Source organism: Hirundo rustica, chromosome 1 (assembly GCF_015227805.2).
Source record: "Hirundo rustica isolate bHirRus1 chromosome 1, bHirRus1.pri.v3, whole genome shotgun sequence".
In the NCBI taxonomy this organism is placed as follows: Eukaryota; Metazoa; Chordata; class Aves; order Passeriformes; family Hirundinidae; genus Hirundo; species Hirundo rustica.
In genome coordinates, this window is record NC_053450.1 from 86,919,342 (window position 1) to 86,939,839 (window position 20,498).

A 20,498-nucleotide genomic window follows, 5' to 3' on the forward strand; every position below is an offset into this window, starting at 1 on the left:
GATTCAAAAAGAAAGCCCTAGGAGAAGACCTTCCTTTTTCAGTGTGTTTTGTACATTGCACTTGGATGGTGGCTTGATCTCTGCTGAATATCTGGAAAGCAACCAAATATTTTATTAGTGCAAACAAACGCCTATGAAATGGGTTAAAGTCCTTTGCAAAGCCCTCTTAACTTCTGAAATTACTGGTTAAACTTTTTCAAATGCAGAAGTTTGTAGTTTTCTGTCTTTGGTTTTGTATCCATTTAGCAAATCACTAAAGAGTGAAGAGTAAAGCAGTTTTCATGTAATCAAGCTTAAAGACACCTTTGGGTTGTTCTATTTTTTCACCAGAAGTTGTATTTTGTTTTGATTTTATTTCTTAAGAATTCATATTATTATGTCCCTTATGCACCATATGCAACATTGTAACCTAATATCAATTTTTCTTTCTGTCTTACAAAGTCATGTTCTTCAGCTTCTTTACTCTTAACTAAAAATAATCTGAATTGTTGCCAATTTCTTGTTTATCTATATTTTCTGACTTAGTAAAAATGCAGAAGTTTTAAGCAGCATGGTAGGGTGCATGGTCTATGTCATGTGGAACATTGATCTGCTACTGTTCTGGTTTTTTGTCTTCCCTCTGGCCTATTGCTTCTACAGTTCATGGTACACATTATTGTTACATTACATGGAACTCCAGGGTTGAGAACTTGCTGTGAAAATCTCTTATCTTTAGAACCATATTGGTTTATGTCAACAGATTATCATAATAATAGTAATCAGGATCTAAGTGCAGAGTTTGCTTTCATTTTAAGGCTTTATTCCTGAGAAAAGTAAGGCATAAGTGACTGGTTTGTTTCCTTTTCTGCCTTCTGCCATTCTCCAGTACTCAAAATGGAGATGTCTCAGTTGGATGCTGCATTGGTGTAGACTTTTAATTCAGCTGAGCCAGTGTAAAATGTAGTTACTTTGAAAAGAGTGATCCCTTTCCTTTCGCCAGTCCCAGGTGTGGGAATTATATTTTTATATATATGATTAATCATATATATATGGCATAACCAACTGCTCTTTAAGGGTGGGCTTATTTTTATCAGCCTTCTGTAAGTGACAAGTGAGGTAGAGAATGTGTCCCTAGGGAGGGAGATGGACACATACTTTTTTTCTTTCTTGATTCTGTCCCTGAAAAACCTTTAAAGGAAACTCTAAATCAAACTTCTTCTTTTTTTTTTTTTTTTTTTTTTTTTTTTTTTTTTTTTTTTTTTTTTTTTTTTTTTAAGAGAAAAGGTAAGAAATTTCCCAATAAATGCTCAGTTTGGACATAAAAACCTCAGCCTAAGTTGCTAGAAAAACTCCTGTGTTGTTCTCACTGGAATTTGTATTACAGCTGTAGCCCACTGATAAACATAAAGCTCACAGTTGTGCAGTTCCTCTGATGTTCCATCAGTTTACATGGGCTGAGGATCTGGAGTCTCAATCTCTCTTGACTGACTGTTCAGATGGGGTCAGTGATGATCTGCCATTACATTCTCCTACAGCACATGTTCCTACATGATGCAGAAGTAAATTCTTAGGACAGATGAGGCACAAGGAAGCAGAGCCTCTGTTTACAAAGCGCCCTTTCAACTTACTTTGCATACATCTGGACAGAGAAAGTGTGCTGAACATCAGACTGAATGATGGAACAAAAATGTTGAGCTAGATACTTTTTTTTTAACACAACATTGTCAAAATTGTAGAACTTCAGAGCAGCTTTTGAAATGTGAATTGCAATCAGAAACACTCACATGGTGCCTTTTGCAGTTGTGCCTGATAACCAGCCACTTACTTTGTCTCTTGCTGTTTCAATTTTTGAAAAAGTTTCATTTCCCATGTCTGTTAAAGCTGTGAAGTGGATGGCACTCATGTTTGCTAAGGCAGCTGTCATTATGAATCTGTGTTCTCTTGAAGAGAAGATTAATCTTAATAGTTTGATGCAAAAATCCATTAAAAACTTGACTAAAACAACCGTAATGTGGTTTGTGGAAGATTTGCCTAGATCACATTGTCTGTGTAAAATAAAGTCAACAAAACATCCTCACAGGGAGACTGTTACAGGTGGGATAACATATCATGCAATTAAGACTAAACTCTGAAATAATTTGTTTACACCAATGCTTGTGAAAGAGAAAAAATAGTTAGACTTAAGAAGATGCAAAACTTAAGTTTTTTCAAAACCATAATTTTTTTAAGGCTAGCTGTTGGGATGACAGCTGAATACAGTCTTGAATGTTACAGGTGTTGATAAAGATACCTTTTATTTTTATGTATACATATAGATATATATTATATTGCTCTGGAATAACTACTTCCTACCCAGCCAGAGAAATTTCACTACTCAAGGTGGCCTAACCATGATCCTGAGATGCTGCTGTGAGTTACTGATAATAATGCAATGAAGTACTGTTATTTAAAAGAAGATAAATACAGAAGCTGTATGTTTGTAATATGATATGCATTAAAAAAAAAAAAAAGAAATCTATATTATCTGTTCCACATACTGTTTATATTGTAAACTTACTTAAGAATGCATAGTGAAATCCATTAGGCCACAAATTATCACACTGTTAATTCTTTAGTAACTGTTTCCTTAATTTTGCAATCTTAGAATGCATAAAAAAGCTTATGTCTTTGGTAAGTATAATTTAAAATGCTTTAAAGTTTATTATGTGTTAGATGCCTTTAAGAAAGAAACACAAGTCATAAACATTGGAACTTTGAACTCTAATATTCTAAATTTAAATGCCTCTGAAAACTGGGAAGTCCTAAAATTTCATGCGGAAAAAGAGGAGGAAAGACAGAATTGTACTATCGTATTAAGAGTTCTTTAAACACCTTATTGAAACATGGATAAAGAAATACAGACTGTCATCTATTTTCTTTGATAATATTTCTTGAAAGAGGCAACCAAAGAAAGCAAGAAGTTGTGCTCCAAAAGCCTGCTCTGAAACTGACTGGAAAGAAGGAAAATAGAGTAGGCTTAGGGGTTCACTGTAGTTGTATCACAAGGCTGACAGTGGGATCTGTGCTTATTTGTATTTAGTGATGTCTTTTTAAAAACGTGTTGCAGTAAGCAGCAAAGGTACAAAACATGCAGAGAAACACTTTATTACTTAAGGTACAAGACAACAGAAATTTCAGAGGGACATACCTAAAGTAGGAGGCTAAGTGAAGTGATGAACAGCAGGAAGGTAACTTGAGCTGATCATGTTTCTTGCTAGCTGCAGAACAAAATTTTTAGTCTGGGATGCAGACAGGAATGCCTGAACACTGCTAAGGGCAACTCTAAGAAGACTTGGCCTAATATTGGACAAAAGAAGCTCTGGTTTCTCTGTTTGTCACACACATTGGTTATTACTCTTCAGTCACACCTGGTGTTTAATTAATCTGTAGATAACACGTTGGCTGGCACAATGTCTTCCATGCTTAGCACTGCCTTCCTTTGGATTTCAGCTTGAATTCAAAGGGTGTCAAATTCAAAAGCTGTAGCTTCCATTTAGTCCTGAGAACTCTTTGCTAAAACGTATTTGAGTCCAAGAAAGGGAGGTAATGGCCATTTTTAAAAAATAGGCATTTATGAGGATAACAGGAATACACTGTATTTATAGGCCTGGTATAATTTTAGAAAGAGTGTAAATTCTCTTTCCTCAAAAGTAAGGAAGTGTTTTGTGATATATCTGAAAATTATAATTCAGTCAGTTTTATATGTTTTTCTACATCATTAGCCAGTATTATTTATGGAATTAATCTCTTAAATATTATTCATAGAATTAGCTTTTTACTGGGCGGATGTTCAGGAATTCTAATCATTGCCCTGTTAGGGCATCAGGCAAAGACCCTGGAAAAGCAGTGAGAAAGTAGAACTCTGGTGTGGTTCCTGCTGAGGTCCTTACGTGCAAAACTTCTCCTTTGCAACACTTGCTTATAGAAATGTATAAAACAATAATTTTAGGAAAAAAAATGCTTCAAAGTCAGATGCTTTAGGTAAAGAACACTGATTGTCATTTGTCCTCTTTTGGTTTGGTATAGTCAGCTCAAAACCCCATCCAGTGTAAACAGAATTATATGTGTTGTGTTCTTCCCTCATCCAGTTTCTCTGATGGATTTCAAATTCAGTGATCACTTTTGAGAAATACAGGAATGAGTTTGAAGCAATAGTAAATGCAAAGCTTATTTTACCAGACATGACACTTTATTGAACAGAGCAAATTGAAAAACAATTTTCAGCAAACAGAAAGAATATTCTGCCAGACTTCTCTCAAAGTTGGTGTGTGAAGATGTATTTGTGGCAGTGCACAGTAACACCCTTCCACAAAGGAATTCAAAGATAGTGGTTTTTTTCTTACATTAGTACAAGCAGGTGAACTCAATATGGTCATAATGGATATTTCAAGCAACTTACTATGTGGTTTGTAATTTTCTGTTTCAACTTCTGAGTAGAAAGGATGACAGATTATTCTGTGTTCTTTAGAGAATCATCTATTTTTACCTTCTGTGCATGGGTAAGCAATTAGCTTGGAAACGTTTAAATATTTAAAGTTTATACGAAATACAAGTTACATCTTTGCTATTATTGAAAGCTAGTGGGGCATTTTGTTTTCTTGTTTCTTTTCACATTGATAGTGCTCTTTGTTCCATTAGCTTTATGGGGTCCTGTATAGTCAGTCAGGTTTGGGAGGGGTTTTTGCAAATGATCTTTCTGAGCGCAGACAGTGGAACAGTGGAAAAAACCTTTTTAAATAGGTAAGAGGGGAGAAAAATGCTGAAATTTAAACAACTCTTATTCCATGTCCTTGTAGGAAGTGGAAAGTTTTCCATTTAAAAAATGGTAAAAAGTAAACAAAATGGAAATCTTATCATTAATACGTATAATATTAATATGTATTTTGTAGTAACGCTATAGTGAGAGAATGGGTTTTGTCAAATGGTCATATAGTACCAGATAGTAATGATAGGAAGTGGAGGGCTTGCCGAAATCATGGGTCAGGAGTGAGGACCTCTTCTGAAAGAGATACTCCGAAAATAGGGTTTTCTGAACTTGGTTTATTTTCTGCTCTTAAGAATCAGAGGAAATGTTTATTTCAAGGATTTTCTTTCTATTTCTGGAATGCTAGATTCCACAGCCCTTTAGATACTCAAAAAAAAAAAGTACAAAATAACAAGTGTATTGTGTTTAATCAGCTTTGAAAGCAATGGGTGAAATTATTCAGGTGTGAGTACCTTTAAGACGTAAAGATTGGTGGGTTTAAGATACCTGTTATGTTTATTGACCTAATGGAAAAGTGCCGATGCTTTGCATTCAGATTTCTTTTTGCGTTTCCAAATACAGATGTAATTAGCTAACATTAAAAACTGATCACTAAGTCTTCTGATAAAGTTGCAGAAGCCAAAACAGTTAGTATTGCCCTCTGACTGATCCTTATTTTTCAGCTTCCTGTGAAGCTTTGAGGAAGAAAATGGACTTGTTACAATATGCTAAGATATTTTGCTCTGAAGTCCTTTCTTTTTTCTAGTGTTAGGTTTTACTCTGGCACAGTGGTCATCTTCAAGGAATCATTGTCCCTCTCATATCTTGTAATAGTTAAGGCTTCCCTGCTACTGTTTTGTTGGCATAGTCCAGTTTGAAATGTCATTTTGTAGTTTAATAAGGTGTATTGGTAGAGTAGTGATTGGTGCAGGACATGTTAAGGAGTAGTCTGTTCTTTATTAAACGTTTTAGGCATGTCAGTAACACACAATTTTAAAAAACAGTAATAAACTCTAGAGTATTTTCTGTTAAAGTGTAAGATGAAATTTTCACCACACTATTGTGTATTATAAATTTCAAACCTTATGGCTACTGTAGTACAGATAGGACAAATACATATGTTCAGGTTAAAAAGGGTGGGTATAATAATATTTATTTCAGGATGAACCTGTATAAAAGTCAGTGGGTCTGTAGTTGACCTGATATTAACATCTCTATATTTTTCCTTTTGTAATTTTGTGTAATGTTTTAGTACTTAGCCAATGTTGGCATTAGCTATACTATGATCTTCTAACAACTCAGTCAAATTCAGTGATCACATTTTCAAACATTTGTCTTTTGTGTGTTTTTAAATATACTTAAATATTATTCTATCTTTCTCCTATAACTACTACATATACTCTTTGGACAGGCCTCATACTGTTTGAAGACTAAAAAGAAAGATTCAGTAGTCAGAGGCAATTTTAGATTCTCCTGCATAGAAGTGAGTTGGGCAGCACTGTGTCAGGGTTACAGGAGGCTTGTGGGGAGGCTGTTGAAACCTTTGGAAAACTGAGATACTCCAGCATCCCTGGCAATCCTCAGCAATTCAGGAGGATTTCTATTGGTTGCAGGATGATATGAACTGTTTGCTACATGATCTTTGTGTGCTTTTACAGACCTTGTTTATAGGTCAGTAAATTCTTTGGTATGTGTCCAGTTCTCACAGATACTCTTGTAATTCTGCTCTAATTGTATTGTGACTTTATTTATGCGTAAATTGTTTTTGTAGAAGGTGAAGTTATGTAGGCAAGTGGTTTATATTATTTAAGTTTCTTTTAATTTAGATTTTTCAGAAATTGCTTTGAAATCCTAGAACTGCTCTGCCCAGTGTTTGTTGTACCTCAGATCAGTCTTGTTTACATCTGTTAGATACTGTGACATGACTATTTTGAACAAATCAACAAATTAAATGCAGTACTGCTTTGTAATATCTCTGCTACTGATAGCCTTGGCTGCACTGGTCACAATATTGTAGTTTGGGGTCCTGCTGAGCACACTGAAGGTTAGTATTAAGACAGATGTTTTAAATTTTAGAAGTGAAAACTTCAGCTTGCTCAGAGCTTGATTGGGAGGGATTCTGTGGGAAGCTTCCATGGAGGATAAAGGAGACAGCAAGTGCTGGGAGGTTTTCAAGAACACTCTCCTGGAAGGACAAAAACCATTCATGTCCTTTAAAGGTGTGGGAAGTAGGGAGAGACCTCCTTGGTTTAACTGTGAGCTTTTAAGTCTGCTCAAAGCCAAGAGAAGTGCACCATAGATGGAAAAGCAGATGGACACCCAGTGAGAACTACGAGAACATTGCCAGGATACAGAGATGCAGTTTGACAAGCAAAAGCTTAGCTCAAATTGAAATTGGCCAGAGATGTCAAAAACTACAAGAAAGGGTTCTTTAAATAAGAAAACAGCAAGCAGAAACAGAATGAAAATACTGGCCCAGTGTTAAATAGGAGAAGTGAACAGGCACCAACAGTGCTGGAAAGACAGAGAGGTTCTCAACACTTTCTTCACCACCATCTTTATTCACAGTGCTGGGTCCGTGGCCTTGGGAATGAAAATCCAGGTGGATGCAAACACAGACCCTCCATCCGTGAAGGAAGAGTTGGTGTGTGACTTGTCACAGGAATTAGACCCGTACACACTGGTGGGCCCTGTCACTGTCCACCAGAGGTGTTAGGAGGCTGCTGACAGCACCACAAGGCCACTCTCCATAATGTTAGAGAAGTCAAAAAGTTGTGGAGATTAGGGATGCCCCAGAAAACTGGAAGAAGGCTGATGTCACCCGCATCTAAAAGAAAGGCTTAGAGGAGAATCCATGAAATTACAGGCCTTTCAGTCCCTGGGAAAGTGATGGAATGAGTCCTGCTGCGAGCTATCACAGCTCAGATGAAGATGTCATTTGGAAGAGCCAGCACAGATTCACCACGGTCAAATCTTGACAAACATTCTATGACAAAATAACCTGCTTGGTGGATGTGGGAGGTGAGCAGTGATATTGTCTACCTGGATCTCTCCAGGGTTTCCAAGATGGTTTCCCACAGCCTCCTCCTAAAGAAACTAATTATGTGACAGAGTGGCCTGGTATCCCATTTAAGGAAAATATAATCCAGCAGTGTGTCAGAGGCTGGGGTCTACCCAGCTGGGTAGAGGGGCAGCTCTGTGGAAAGGGACCTGGGAGTCCTGGTGGACAAACAGCTCAATCTGAGTGAGCAGTGTGCTGCTGCAGCAGCAAAGAAAGCCAGCAGGATGCTGTGCTGCATCAACAAGGGCATCGCCAGCAGAGATGGAGGAGTCATTGTCCCTCTCTAATCAGCACTTCTCAGGCTGCACCTGGAATACTGTTCAGTTTTGGTCCCCACAACGCAAAAAGGTGTGCACAGGCTGGGGAGGGTCCAGAGAAGAGCAATGAAGATGATCAAAGGCCTGGGCAGCCTGACATGTGAGGGAAGGCTAAGAGAGAAATAGTGTATTCAGCCATGGGAAAAGAAGGTTCAGAGAAGACCTGATGACAGTGTCTCAATATTTATAGGGTGGTTACAAAGAAGATGGAGACTCCCTTTTAACAAGGAGTCATATGGAAAAATGAGGGGTAATGGGTGGAAACAAGTTGCTCCTGGGTGGATGGATCACAAAAGGAAATTTTTTTACAATGCGAACAATCAACCACTGGAATAATCTCCTCAGGCAAGTGGTGTATTCCCCAGAACTCGACACTTTCAAGAATCAGCTGGATAGGGTGCTAGATCTTCTTGTCTAGACCATGCTTTTCCACAAAGGGTTGGACCAGAAGATCCTTGAGATCCCTTCCAACCTGTGTAGGAAGGTGTTTTGTGACTCTGTGGTACTGTTTCAGTGAGTTTCTAATGTTTATACAATTAGTTGATTTGTTTAAAATTAATTTATGTATTTAAAAACACGGTGTAGAAAGCTGAAGACATATGAAGAAAAATAGGCAATTAAAGTTTTGTTGACAGAATATCTACAGTCATGGAAAAAATATCTAAAGTTAGGGTAAAGCCTGTCAGAGGAACGGATGAAAATGGGATTGTACTCTAGTCTTCCTTTCATGGACAATGTAATGCCCTCCTTCACTTCTGAATTTTTATAATCACAGTAAATTGTAATATCCCTAGTTAGCGCAGGGATCCCAACTAATTTTTATTCTCATCAGGGATCAAGTAAAAGGCTAAAGCCAAAAAATAACTCCCTTGATTTCAGTATCTCAGTTACGGTAGATAAGGGGGGAAATGCTTTTTGTTATTGTCTTTGTCAATTACAGTACTAGAAAGAACAGCAGCATCCTTCCAGCTCCCTGAAGGAATTATTTTTTCATTCATTACATTTTTATATATAAGTTACATAATTTGCTGTAACCATTAGTTTTTCCAACTATATCTTTTTTCACACTCAAAAGTAGTAACCAGGTTAATCTCTGAAAACACAGGAAATCTCTCACTCAGCAAGTGGGTTTTACTACTAACTTAAGGGCAGGAGGCCCAGATGCCCAAGTCTTCATCTTTTCTTTATCTTAGTATATCTTAGTATCTCATGAGATGCACATTCAGAATTTGGTTTGGGGCTTTTTGGAGGGGTTTTTTGGGTATGTTTTTTTGTTGCGTTTTTTGTGTGTGGTTTTTTTGGTTTGGTTTTTTTTGGGGGGGGTGGTGTTTTTTTGGGGGGGGGTTGTGGGGTGGGTTTTTTTGTGTGTGTGTGGTTTTTTGGTTTTTTGGGTTTTGTTTTTGGTTTTTTTGTGGTTTGTTTTGTTTTAGGAAAAAGTTAAGAACAGGTTTGAATAGCCCTTACCAGCTGGTTTGTTAGGTTTTCACTAGCACTGAGATGCTAGTTGGCTGCATTTCCATGGGATTAGTTGTGGGAGAGCCAGGCTGTAGAGAGAGATTGAAACTTGGTAGCTCCTTGATATGGAGCTGTTGGAGCTCAATCATCATCTCAGCTGTTGTCTCTTTCCCAAAAGGGGACAGAGAACACAAAATCAGACCAGTTGGCGGTGCTTGGTAATAGTTTTCAGTGTGAAAAACTATAGGAAAAGAAACGGTACAAGTATGTAAAATTGAATTTTCAGTGTTCTTTTCCAACCTCCAGTGATATTTAGGTACCTGCTAAGTCTCTTCAGCATTTTGGAGGTAGCACAGGGGGAAAGTAAGGATGCAGGCTAATCTTCAGAAGGACATTTGAGTAGGGCAAAACCATCCAAATAATAATGGCCCTAAAACTCTTAAAAATGAGAATGACGCACGTGTGAATAAAACCTAGCTTTTATAAATGGAATGTTCACATTGAAACTAGTTTAGATTTACCTACTCAATTTACCCTTATAAATATAAGAAGAGAAAGAGGATGACAAAATTTCTTCATAATACTACTACAATTTTGTAAATTTTATCATTCTTTATCATGAGAACTTTGGGTACAAGTTACCTTGTGATGAAGTAATTTCGAGAAAAGATACAACTTTTTTTGATTGATTGTTTTTGTTGGTGGTGGGGGTTTGTTGTTGTTGTTTATGGGTTTTGTTGTTGTTGTTTTGTTTATCATCTTTAACTCTATATAGTAGTTCATCCCAACAGTCAGGTCACAGGCTGAGTTGGTCCCAGAGGATCCATTCTTGGAGTCTTCTGCCCTTTCCCAAAGAGATGGGACCAAGTGCAGGCCAAATCCTCATGTTGTTCCCTTCCCCTGCCTTTCCAATGGAAGAAATGAAAGGCATAGGGAAGAGGAGTGGGAAGGACCTCCTTTGACAGAGAGTGGAAGCTGATCATCTCAGGTAGGGGTACAGGGGAGGCATTGAAAAGAAACTGGAAATACTGGCAGGAGAAGTCAGGGACCTTAGAAATTTAATGTGATTTCAATGACTGCTGAATTTGAACCACCTTGGTAAAGTACATAATTTACATATTCCTTGAGCATTAGTATTCTTCCAATGTGCTCTTTTTTAAAAATAAAACCAGTAAATTGTTAAATTATTAGAAAATATTGGGACTGGTTGCATTCTTCATGCAAAGAATTCTAAAATTACTTTAGTTTGTGGGAGTCCCTTATATTTTAATTATGTGTTGTATGAGGCTGTAATGAGAGGATGAGTCACTTTTAGTGTAATGCATTATACCACTCTGTGGCAAATTAACCTCAATACATCAATACACTTGGATATGTATGACTTCCCTATTAAAAAGAGAACATGTATTATCTCTCAAAGGCGGTGCACAATGGTATCTGAGTTGAGGTGTGGAGTAGGAAGGGTCAGGAGAGAGGGTAGTATTTGATAGTACTTGACTTCCTTCTAAATTGTGTTTTGTCAGCATGAAGTGATAATGTTTTCTTTAACATGATATCCTTCTACAAGTCTTTGTGGTGGTTGCTTAGGCTTTGCAATGAATGGAGATTCAGCAGAAATTGCATAAAAACTTTGTATGAAACCTGTCAGCAATGTCACACAGAATCCTACAATACAGTGATTGCATAGCAGTATTACTAACACTCTATGACAAGATTTCTTGCCTTTTGTTTTCTATACAAATGCAAAAAATCGTGTTAGGCACTTCTGAGTAACCATAGGTCATGGGGCTTGTCTATCAAATGTGCTTATCAGCACGGAGACTGCAATTTGTAATATTTTTTCCCGCAGTTGGAATGCTTTTGTATATCATTTTAAGACAAAAGACACTGAGGTCATCTAGTCCACACTCCAGTGCATTACAAGTCATCACATTTCATCACTTACTGCTGTATCCTGAGTTAGCTTCAGTTACCCTAGAGTATTATCAGACTCTGGAGACTAAATTTTTGTTTGTCACTTAATGATGAATAGCAGGGAGTTGATTAGAAAAAATATGCTCAGATGAAAATACTTGTTTTGTGTGTCATGTTCTGCATAACATCTTGAGAGGATGCCATCTGCTTCTGAATAAATAAATAAACTCGATTCCTATTAAAAGAGCTTGCTTGCAGAAAAGCAGCTTATGTTTCAGTCGTGTACACATAGTCCAGCTTTGGTAATGTGCCCTCCAAACACTTCCTTCTTGCAACCTCTGCTCATCCCACCAAGACCTGTGCAGATTGTTACGCCTCCCTGAATGCCTGAGTATGCTGACAGTGAAAAACTGTGTAGGCTGGTTATTAAAACTTCAGCTGAGGTCAACCTAATAAAGGGCTTGCCTTTGCCGTTTGTAATTTCTTCCTTTAGCCTCCATCTCAGCTGAGGATGAGAGTAGAGCTGGACTTATATGATAGCTTGGTAGACCTCTGCAGCTCAAACTCCGGACTTTCTCTTGGATGTGAAAGCTCAGGAGTGTAAGGGGCTTGATAAATACAAGAGATGAGTGAGGATTTTTGAAATTGCTATTTCCCCCTTTAATGAAAAAAGGATTGGGGATTTTGTTTTGATGGGATCTTTTTGTGATTTTTGTTGCAATTGTCTGTAGACTAGCATATCACCAGAGAGACTTCTTAATTTTAAATGTATCAGGTCAAGCAAGCTCTTTTAATAGGAAATATACCTGTAGGGAGATCCAGTGTGAATAGATTTTGAGATGGAAGGTCTCACAAACACGCAGGTTTTTTTGGTTTTTTGGTTTTTTTTTTTCCCTTCTTTGCATTGTCTAGGCTGCGAAGTTCTGCGAAAGTAAGGAAAATTTTAAGTGTCTTCTTCAGTTTCATTCAGTCTGTTGTGTGCAGCCTCTTCAAAGTCTTCATTCTGTACTGCTTTCTTGAAAAGGAGGAGAAATACAGCCACAGGTTTCTATTAGGCAACCTAGCCCAAGCCATACTTTCCCCCCTATTAAGTACTGTGGTTAAACATTAAGTAGAAGTGCTTCTCTACACTTGCTTGCACAATGTCTTTTTTCTTTCTATCTGCCCCGCTTATCACTCCATGGTTTTGACTGCTTGTTCTTGTCCATATCCTTTAATTTGTAACGGCCTATTTAAAGGGACTGAGCATGGACTGAAACCAGCAGGCAACTGGGCAAGGCAGGACCTTGAGACTGGCAGTGCTACTTAGTGAAGCATGCCCTAGGCGTATTTTGAATAGGTTTAGTTTTGCTTATTTTCCTCCTAAAAGTAGCTGATAAAGTGGGGAGAGTTGGCAAAGCTGATTTCTTCACTGAGCAAAAGCCCTTATTACAACAAGTAGAGATACAGAGATGACTTTGAGGCCCTCTAATTAACAGTCTCTGAGTTACCCATAACCTGATGCAGTAGACCTGTCTGCTACCCCCTTATAGATGAAATCAGTGTCACTAAGCAACTTCTTTAAATACTGGCAATATGTAATATATGAACATAGAAACCTGAACTCTTGCAGCCATGGATGGATTGCTCTTTATCTCAACTCAGCTAACAAAAAGCCTTTTTAATGACAGTTTAGTTTAGCCATTTCCATTCTTTGCATTGGCAGCTGTGTCCCTGTGGATGATAAGAATGAAGATACCTGATTCAAACCTTTGCCTCAGATGAGAAGTTTGTAATTCAGACCCAGCAAAATGTGGCCTGGGCCATTAGTCTGTGTAACTTTTTGGAACTGATGAGGGAAATTGCCTTTTGACTTAATTTAGAATAATGTGATAGCAGGTCATAGAGAGATAGAAGCTAAACAAATTTTAAAAGGCAGTATTTAACAGGTAAATATGTCGCTATTCTTTACTCAGCTTTGTAATAAGAATAATTACCAAGATCTAGCAGTTAGCTCAATGAACAGGATATGTTGGGTTGTATTTGGTTATTGAAAAAATTATGTGATTTTATTGTGTGCCTAAAGTTCTGGGGTTTTTTGTTTTGCTTTTCATCATACATTTTGATGTCCTTGAGTAGGTTGCTCAGGGCTTGTTTAAAATATTTGCAGGGACATTTGTTCAAGTACTTGGCTTACCTCTTTGTGAACTCTTATTTTAACCTAATGTCAAAATTTCATTGGTTACATCTTTCCATTGCCCCACATACCTTAATGTGCACCTCCAACAATAATCTGGTTGTGCTTCTGCAGGGATGTATGGTAGTTAAATGCAACATGATCGTCAGCTCTTGTTAAGTGCTTCTTTCTAATGTGTCATGCCATCCTACATAAACTGCAGGAACCTAAATTGGAATAGTTTTTACTTGTTAAGTTTCAGCATTGGAAATCTGATTTCAGAGGGAAAAGAGGGACTTAGATCTGAGAATCTCCCATCTACCCCAGCAGAGTCAAATCGAGCTTGTAAACTGTATTCAGACCTTGTTAAGTATTACTCATGCTTGAATTATTTGATTATTTGGACATGTAGCCTTCCAGTCTTTGTTACAAATATGGAGAATTTGAGAGGTCAATTAGGAACTTTCAAGCAGGTGTTTTTACCAGGGGGCAATTCTGTGGTGTATGCTCTAGAGTAGAATTAGATCTCTCAGGGAGTTAATGTCCATACTGGCTCTGTCTTTAGTGGTGCTGATTTCTACCAATAGATTCAAACTGGCAATATGGTATCTGTTTATAGTAAGCCTGTTACTCCAACACGTTTTCTCCAGTTAGAAATACCAAACATCTAAAGTTTAAGAGCTGTGTAGAACAACATGTCACTGAAGCAATAAATATTGGCCTTCGTTCAAAATACAATAGCATTGAAACTCGAACTATGCATGTGGAAAGCAGAATTTATTTTTAATAGTCAGTGATTTTGTATGGGCTACAGCTTGGACTCAAGGAGATACTGATTGTATTAGTCCATTCTTGTACTAAGGCAGAATTGAGTATTTGTTTTCCCTGACACAGGTTGCCTGATTGGTTCCTAAAATACACCCATAATGGAAATTAAACCATCTCTGCCTCGTCTTTCATAGTGCTTTTATTAGGAAAGTCCACTTCTTTTCTTTCCTCAGTATATTCTAATAGGTACTGGTCCAGCCAATGCCATTCAGTAGTGATTCTTCCGACAATTAATGTCTGACTTGCACATGTTGTGTCAGATCTCGATACTTACTCCTTATGGACTAAAAAGACCCTAACCTGTTAATCTTTCCTCTTACATATTGTTTTTAAATCTCTTAACTTTGTTGATCATCCGTGAACAGTCCAATGTATCTCTTTTCAGGTACATTTCTCAAAACTGGATTGTTTCAGCAGATAATTAGTAGAATGTATCATCATTTGCACATGTAAAATTTCCTTGTCAATGTGCCTCTGAATTGGGTGTTGCCTTCTTTTATACGTTAACATTGTTAATGGGTGTAGACTTCATGATTGATTATAAATCCCAATAAACTTTGCCATGTTCTGCTCCAGAGTCTGTTATTCCATACTTTTAATGCAAGTTTTATTTTTCTTCCATACAACAAAAATTCTCTTTTCAAGCTGTCTTTCAAATTCAGCAATATAATTTAGAAATGTGATACTTCCCTTCTAAACATTTGCAGTCCTTCCAATTTGATGTAATCTGTTAATTTCACGAGTGTAGTTTCTCTTCCGTCATCTGAGTCTTGAATAAAAAGTTGTAATGGTTTTAATTTAATAAAACCGGGCGGAAACACCAATTAATGTAGGGGTTTGAGTATTAAGTTTCTTTTTTGTGGGAGGGAGAGATTAGGATTAAAAAAAAAAAAGCAGGCTTAAGCTTAAAAATGAACAAAAATAGTTTTATTAACATATATTAAAAGAATGAGAAAAAAAAGTTGAGAAAAAGAAAAACTCAAACTAAAACAGAATGATGCTTTAAAACACGCTTCTTTCCTCTCACAAACTATTAATTTTCTTATTGAACAACATAGAAAGATACAATTTAGGATTTTCAGTCACTATTTACACATAACCACTCATTACTTTAGGAGAAGAGTCTTTCTAAGATCTTTTATGAAGACGTTTGCCACAAGACAAAATAGTCCAGTGCTCCCAACGTCACACATCTGCTGCCGCCCGGAGTTTTCGCAGAGTGTGATGTTCTATCATCAGAGCTTCAGTGTATCTGGGGTACTATTTACAAATACTTCTTCTAGTCTAAAATCGTATTTGTCTCAAAGGCTGAGACCTCTTTTTAACCCAAGAGCAGGGGCTTCAAAGTTCCTAAATAAATCTCAGTTACATCAGTCCTTAATTTTGATTAGAATAGCATTCTACGCAAATAATACTAAGATGCTGCAAAGAGCAGTTCATTTCATCATAATTGACCTTAGAAAAGTCTGGTTAAAAATGCCCACTTCAATCCTATTCCAATATTATTAGTTCTTTCACTTCTAATCTAACTGATTTCATGTAGTGTCTATTTCTTTGTACTTTCTGATTTTCTTTCTTCTTTCTCTCGAGGAAGAATTGTGCTTTAAAAGTTCCATGTTGCTAGAAAAGGGTTAAATCTGTTCGGGCTTGCAAAGGCCACGCGAAGCTGCAAGAGCTGAAGAAAATGCAAAGCTATGCTGATGGAAGAAGTTGGTAGATGTCCTTTCGGACATCTCATCCAGTCTCGGTCTCATCCAGGGTGGCTCAGCTCAGAGTTGTTATGAAGCTGCAGGCTTTCTTTCTTTGCTGCCAGCGGTGATTACCCTGGGCCACGTTTTGACCCTTTCTGCCGCAGTCTGAGCACGTGGCCAGCACTGCCGAACTGCAGCCGCCTCCCTTCCCTGCCGTGGCAGGGGAAAGGGGCTCAGCCGGCCCAGGCCCTCCCTGTGCGGGCAGCAGCCCTCGGAGGCCCGGCTGAGCCCAGCCCGGCCGCCCAGAGGGGCAGCAGAGCCTGACCCAGGGCCGTCTGCTGCCCATGATGTTACCTCATGGCTGATTCTGAAGCGAGAGAGAGAGCGATCAGCAGCAGATTAGTTTTAAATGTCCCCTCCAAAGTCACATCAACATTTGCCATTGGTTAACTTAGCTGCTAATATCCCGGCTAGCTTTTTGATAGGTCCCTGTTCTCCTCCCCAAACAACTCCACGGTTAGGGCAGGGAAAAATATCTCACATTTTTCTATAACTAGAAAACAAAATTGTGCCAACCCATGATAAAAGTAATGGCTAGAATTGGGCCCAAGGCAGACCTTTGACTTGAAAAGTAGTTTTAGTTTGATAGTGTGTGAATTTCTTCATGTATTTTTCAATTATTCATGTACTTTGGTTCTCTCATCTTCCAGTGGTTGTTATCCTTTTGAATAATTCCTTGTTTGAGACACCAGTCTCAAAAAGCATCTATTCTCTTTTCTTTCCTCTTTACCCCTTATCATAAGGATTTTTACTTGTTTTCAGTCAACCTGTAGAGGTTGGTTGTAGGTGTGTGTGGTGGTTGTGCTGGTGGTGACTTGTGTTGTGGTTTTTTGGGGGGCTGGAGACTGTGTCTTTTCAAAATTGGATGGCCAAGAGTAGGAGCCAAAATGTTATTGAAAAAATAACAGCAGTGGTCCAAGTATATTTACTGGGGGAAACATAATACTTCCACTGGGGAGGGTTACACCAGTGTCGTCCCCCCATCAGTTCCTATAACCAGCATCCCAGTGACCCTCCTGATCTGTCACAGCACAGCTTTTTGGCCAGGCTTGTCTAATCCAGCATCTATGACCTTCTGAGACTTTCTAACCTCGTTTTGTTGTTTCTCAAACTTGGGGGTGACGTTAGCACCTGTGAGACTTTCTAGAGTCTGAAGACTTCCTAATTTTATCCTTGTAAAGCTAAAAAGGTGCTAAAGACAGCTCATATAGTTCACAGTGCAGCTTGATACCTTATTAGCTTTCATTGCACCAATATATATTCCGCTATGGCAAGAAAATGTATTTATTTTTTTCTTTTTGGTTTTCTCCTTTTTTCTTTTTCCTCAGTGAGTTTCCTAGATTATGGTTATGGTTTTCTAACTAGCACCAGAAAGGCCCAGCATTTTGCTGTCTCCTTACAGGACTGGCTGTGCTCACTGCCCTACCTTCCTTCTCTGTAGAACCAGAGTAGCCTTGTGACCTACTTGGAAGTTGGGAACCACTCCCCCCTCCCTCTGCATGACCTCTGGGTGAAGGCAACCCCCTGAACTGCCCCACATGTGGTTTGTGCATCCCACTATCAAGGGCAACCTTGGGCTGCTTTTATTTATGCATGTCTCTAACTTTGATCAAGTTTAAATTGAAGTGTGTGCTGTTCCTGAATCAGCTGAAAATTCTAAATGTTTTGCCTATCAGATTTTAAAGATAACTCCAGTTTTAAAGATCAGCTGCCCAAGATCTGTAACTGTCTTTGCTATGCATTGCTGACTCAGACTGGTCAGGTGATGTTGTTTGCAGATATTTACAGCATGCAGCAAATTCACTTCTTTCTTACTTTTACAATTTTTTTTTTCTCCACACAATTCCCAGTGTTTGTAGTGTACTGATTCTTATTGCACAGTGACCTGCAGTTTCAGTAGTTGACACTGCTGAATCAGTTGCACTTTGTTTCATTTTTATCTCTAGACTTTCCAGAAAATTATGCAAAACATTTGAATAATCTGAGTTCTATGCTTGTTCCTCCTCATTTCACGGTGACAGTCCTTTCTTTTCCCACATATTTCCCAGTCATCCTCATCCTTTCTTTTAAAATGGTGCTATAGTTATTTTAATCTCTTTTTCCATGTGAAGGTAAATGATTTATAGATCACTTGGGCTCTAGGTATGTGAATATGTGGAGGGAAATACACATTCTCAGAAGATCTCACAGATTTGTATAATACTAGAATATGTATTGAAATAATTACTTCCACATTAATTTTATCACTTCTAGCTTGACATCATACAAAAAAAGTTATCTTCTAGTTTCATTTTGTTTGCTAGCTGTACAGAATTATGGAAAATGTTTTTGGTCAAACAATTGCCTGGTTAAGATATAAAAAGAAAGAACAAATCATAATGAGTGAGGTCACTAATTATAAGCTGGCAGAGCTTCAGTTAAGTGAATTCTGCTAAGAACTTTTCCTGTCTGGGCTCTGGCTTCCTGTCTCAGGCTTAAAGAAACAGCATGTGTATTCTAAAAATCCACTTGTCCTTGGCTTGAAAATGCATGCTTTTCACTTTAAGACTGTTAAAATTATTTATTTGGACCTATTTAATGCCAGAAGCAGTGAAGCATTACCTGAGACTTTCCTGAAAACCTTTGACTCTTTCTGGTTTTAAACATATTCTAGAAAGTTGACAAATCTAGCCTGTGTTGGGTGTTTCTTGTTTGCAAGGTAAATACGACCTCAGGCTTTTAAAGAACCAACTTCACGGGGTCACCACTAAAATGGATTAGAATACTTCATTGTTAAATTTAAAGGTAAATTCTCTGTGCTTAATAAAAATGTTGGTAGTTTTGTTCCTTTATATTTTCTTTTCAAGATACCAGTAAAGACCACCTAATTTCAAGTGTTTGTGCAAGAGTTTGACAAATAAAAATGCATGTCTCAACTTTTAAATATAGTCTGCAGTTTATGGGCTATCACAGGATGTTTACAAGTATCTTTATAGTTCTCTAAGAGGTAACAGTTTGCTGGAAGAAAGAGGCAAAATGCCCTCAAGAGCAATATACTTCATAAGAGATAGTCGTCCAGAAGGTTTGGAGTATAGAGTGATACTTTTGACATTGGACAGTCACAGAAAAGGTATTCTGGCTCACTGTGTAAATGAGAAAATGGTCTTCATATACAGGCTGATCAGAAATACTTAATTTAGGGCCTCTTGTGGTTTGCAATTGTAGGTTTGCTTTTTCTTTTGACAGCAGCAAATCTTAACTACTGCTGTGTGAAAGCTGCAGTGGGGTAGCTTCCTTCTAGTGCACCTGAGAAGGGAAGTGGTATAATAGAATTCTTAAAGGTGGATTTTGTAAGATGAAATATTTGTATATTTATTTGGCAGTGAAATTTGTGGTGATGTGTACACATACCAGTAGAAATATTTGAGATGATGTGGAAAACGAACTTAATTGGGTCTAACATTCACTTTGTCTAATATTACCTGCCCCATAAAATTCCACAAACTGATGTCTAGTTCTGGAATGACTGCTTCAGAGACTCCTGCTTTGTACATGCACAGAACAGGATGGCTACTGATGTAACACATACCCAAGCTAATTGGCAGCTTTTGTGGTCTAGAGGTAATAATATAGGTAGAAACTCGTAGGAGGCCTATAGTCAGTGGTGTTCCCCAGGGAGTACTGGCTGCAGTCTTACCCAGCTTGTTTGTGAATGACCTGGATGGAGGGATGGAATGCACCCTCAGTAACTTTCCTGACAAAACTGTGGAGTGGCTGACGCACCTGAAGGCTGTTCTGCCATTCAGCAGGACCTTGATTGACTGGAGAGTTGGGCAGAGAGGAGCCTAATGAGGTTCAACAAGGGGAAGTGCAAGGTCCTGCACCTGGGTAGGAATAACCCCAAGTACCAGCACAGGCTGGGGGCTGGGCCTCTGGAGAACAGCTCTGTGGAGAAGGGTCTCGGAGTCTTGGTGGGTGACAAGTTGACCATGAGCCAGCAGTGTGTTGTCCTGGGATGCATGGGAAAGAGAGTGGCCAGCAGTAAATTTTGCCCACAGAATTTACTGGACAGACTATAGAATGAAGTGTTTGAGGGGTTTTTGCCTAACTTGGGGAGAATTCATTGCTTGAGTCTGCTGCTCTGAATTAATAACATGAGTAAATCTAAAAGGGAATAGTCTCCATATCTCTACTGTAAATTTAAGATTATATAATTTGATGAATTTGGTGAGGTATTTTATTAATTGGTTGAGTCTTTTTTGTTTGTTTGTGGGTT

At 38.1% G+C, this 20,498-nt stretch overlaps 1 protein-coding gene across 4 annotated transcripts in view; it reads left to right on the forward strand.

Moving 5' to 3' along the window:
• The window catches only part of CDYL (chromodomain Y like), a 103,939-nt gene that overhangs the window by 51,251 nt on the left and 32,190 nt on the right, over window positions 1–20,498 (forward strand). Inside the window, exon 1 of one of the 4 annotated variants that reach the window (XM_040075811.2) lies at window positions 20,082–20,193. The exons of the other annotated variants lie outside the window; for them this stretch is intronic. The gene's annotated coding sequence lies outside the window, so the exon portion shown is untranslated. Of the gene's footprint in view, window positions 1–20,081; window positions 20,194–20,498 lie in introns of those variants that run through there. 4 annotated transcript variants of the gene reach the window in all.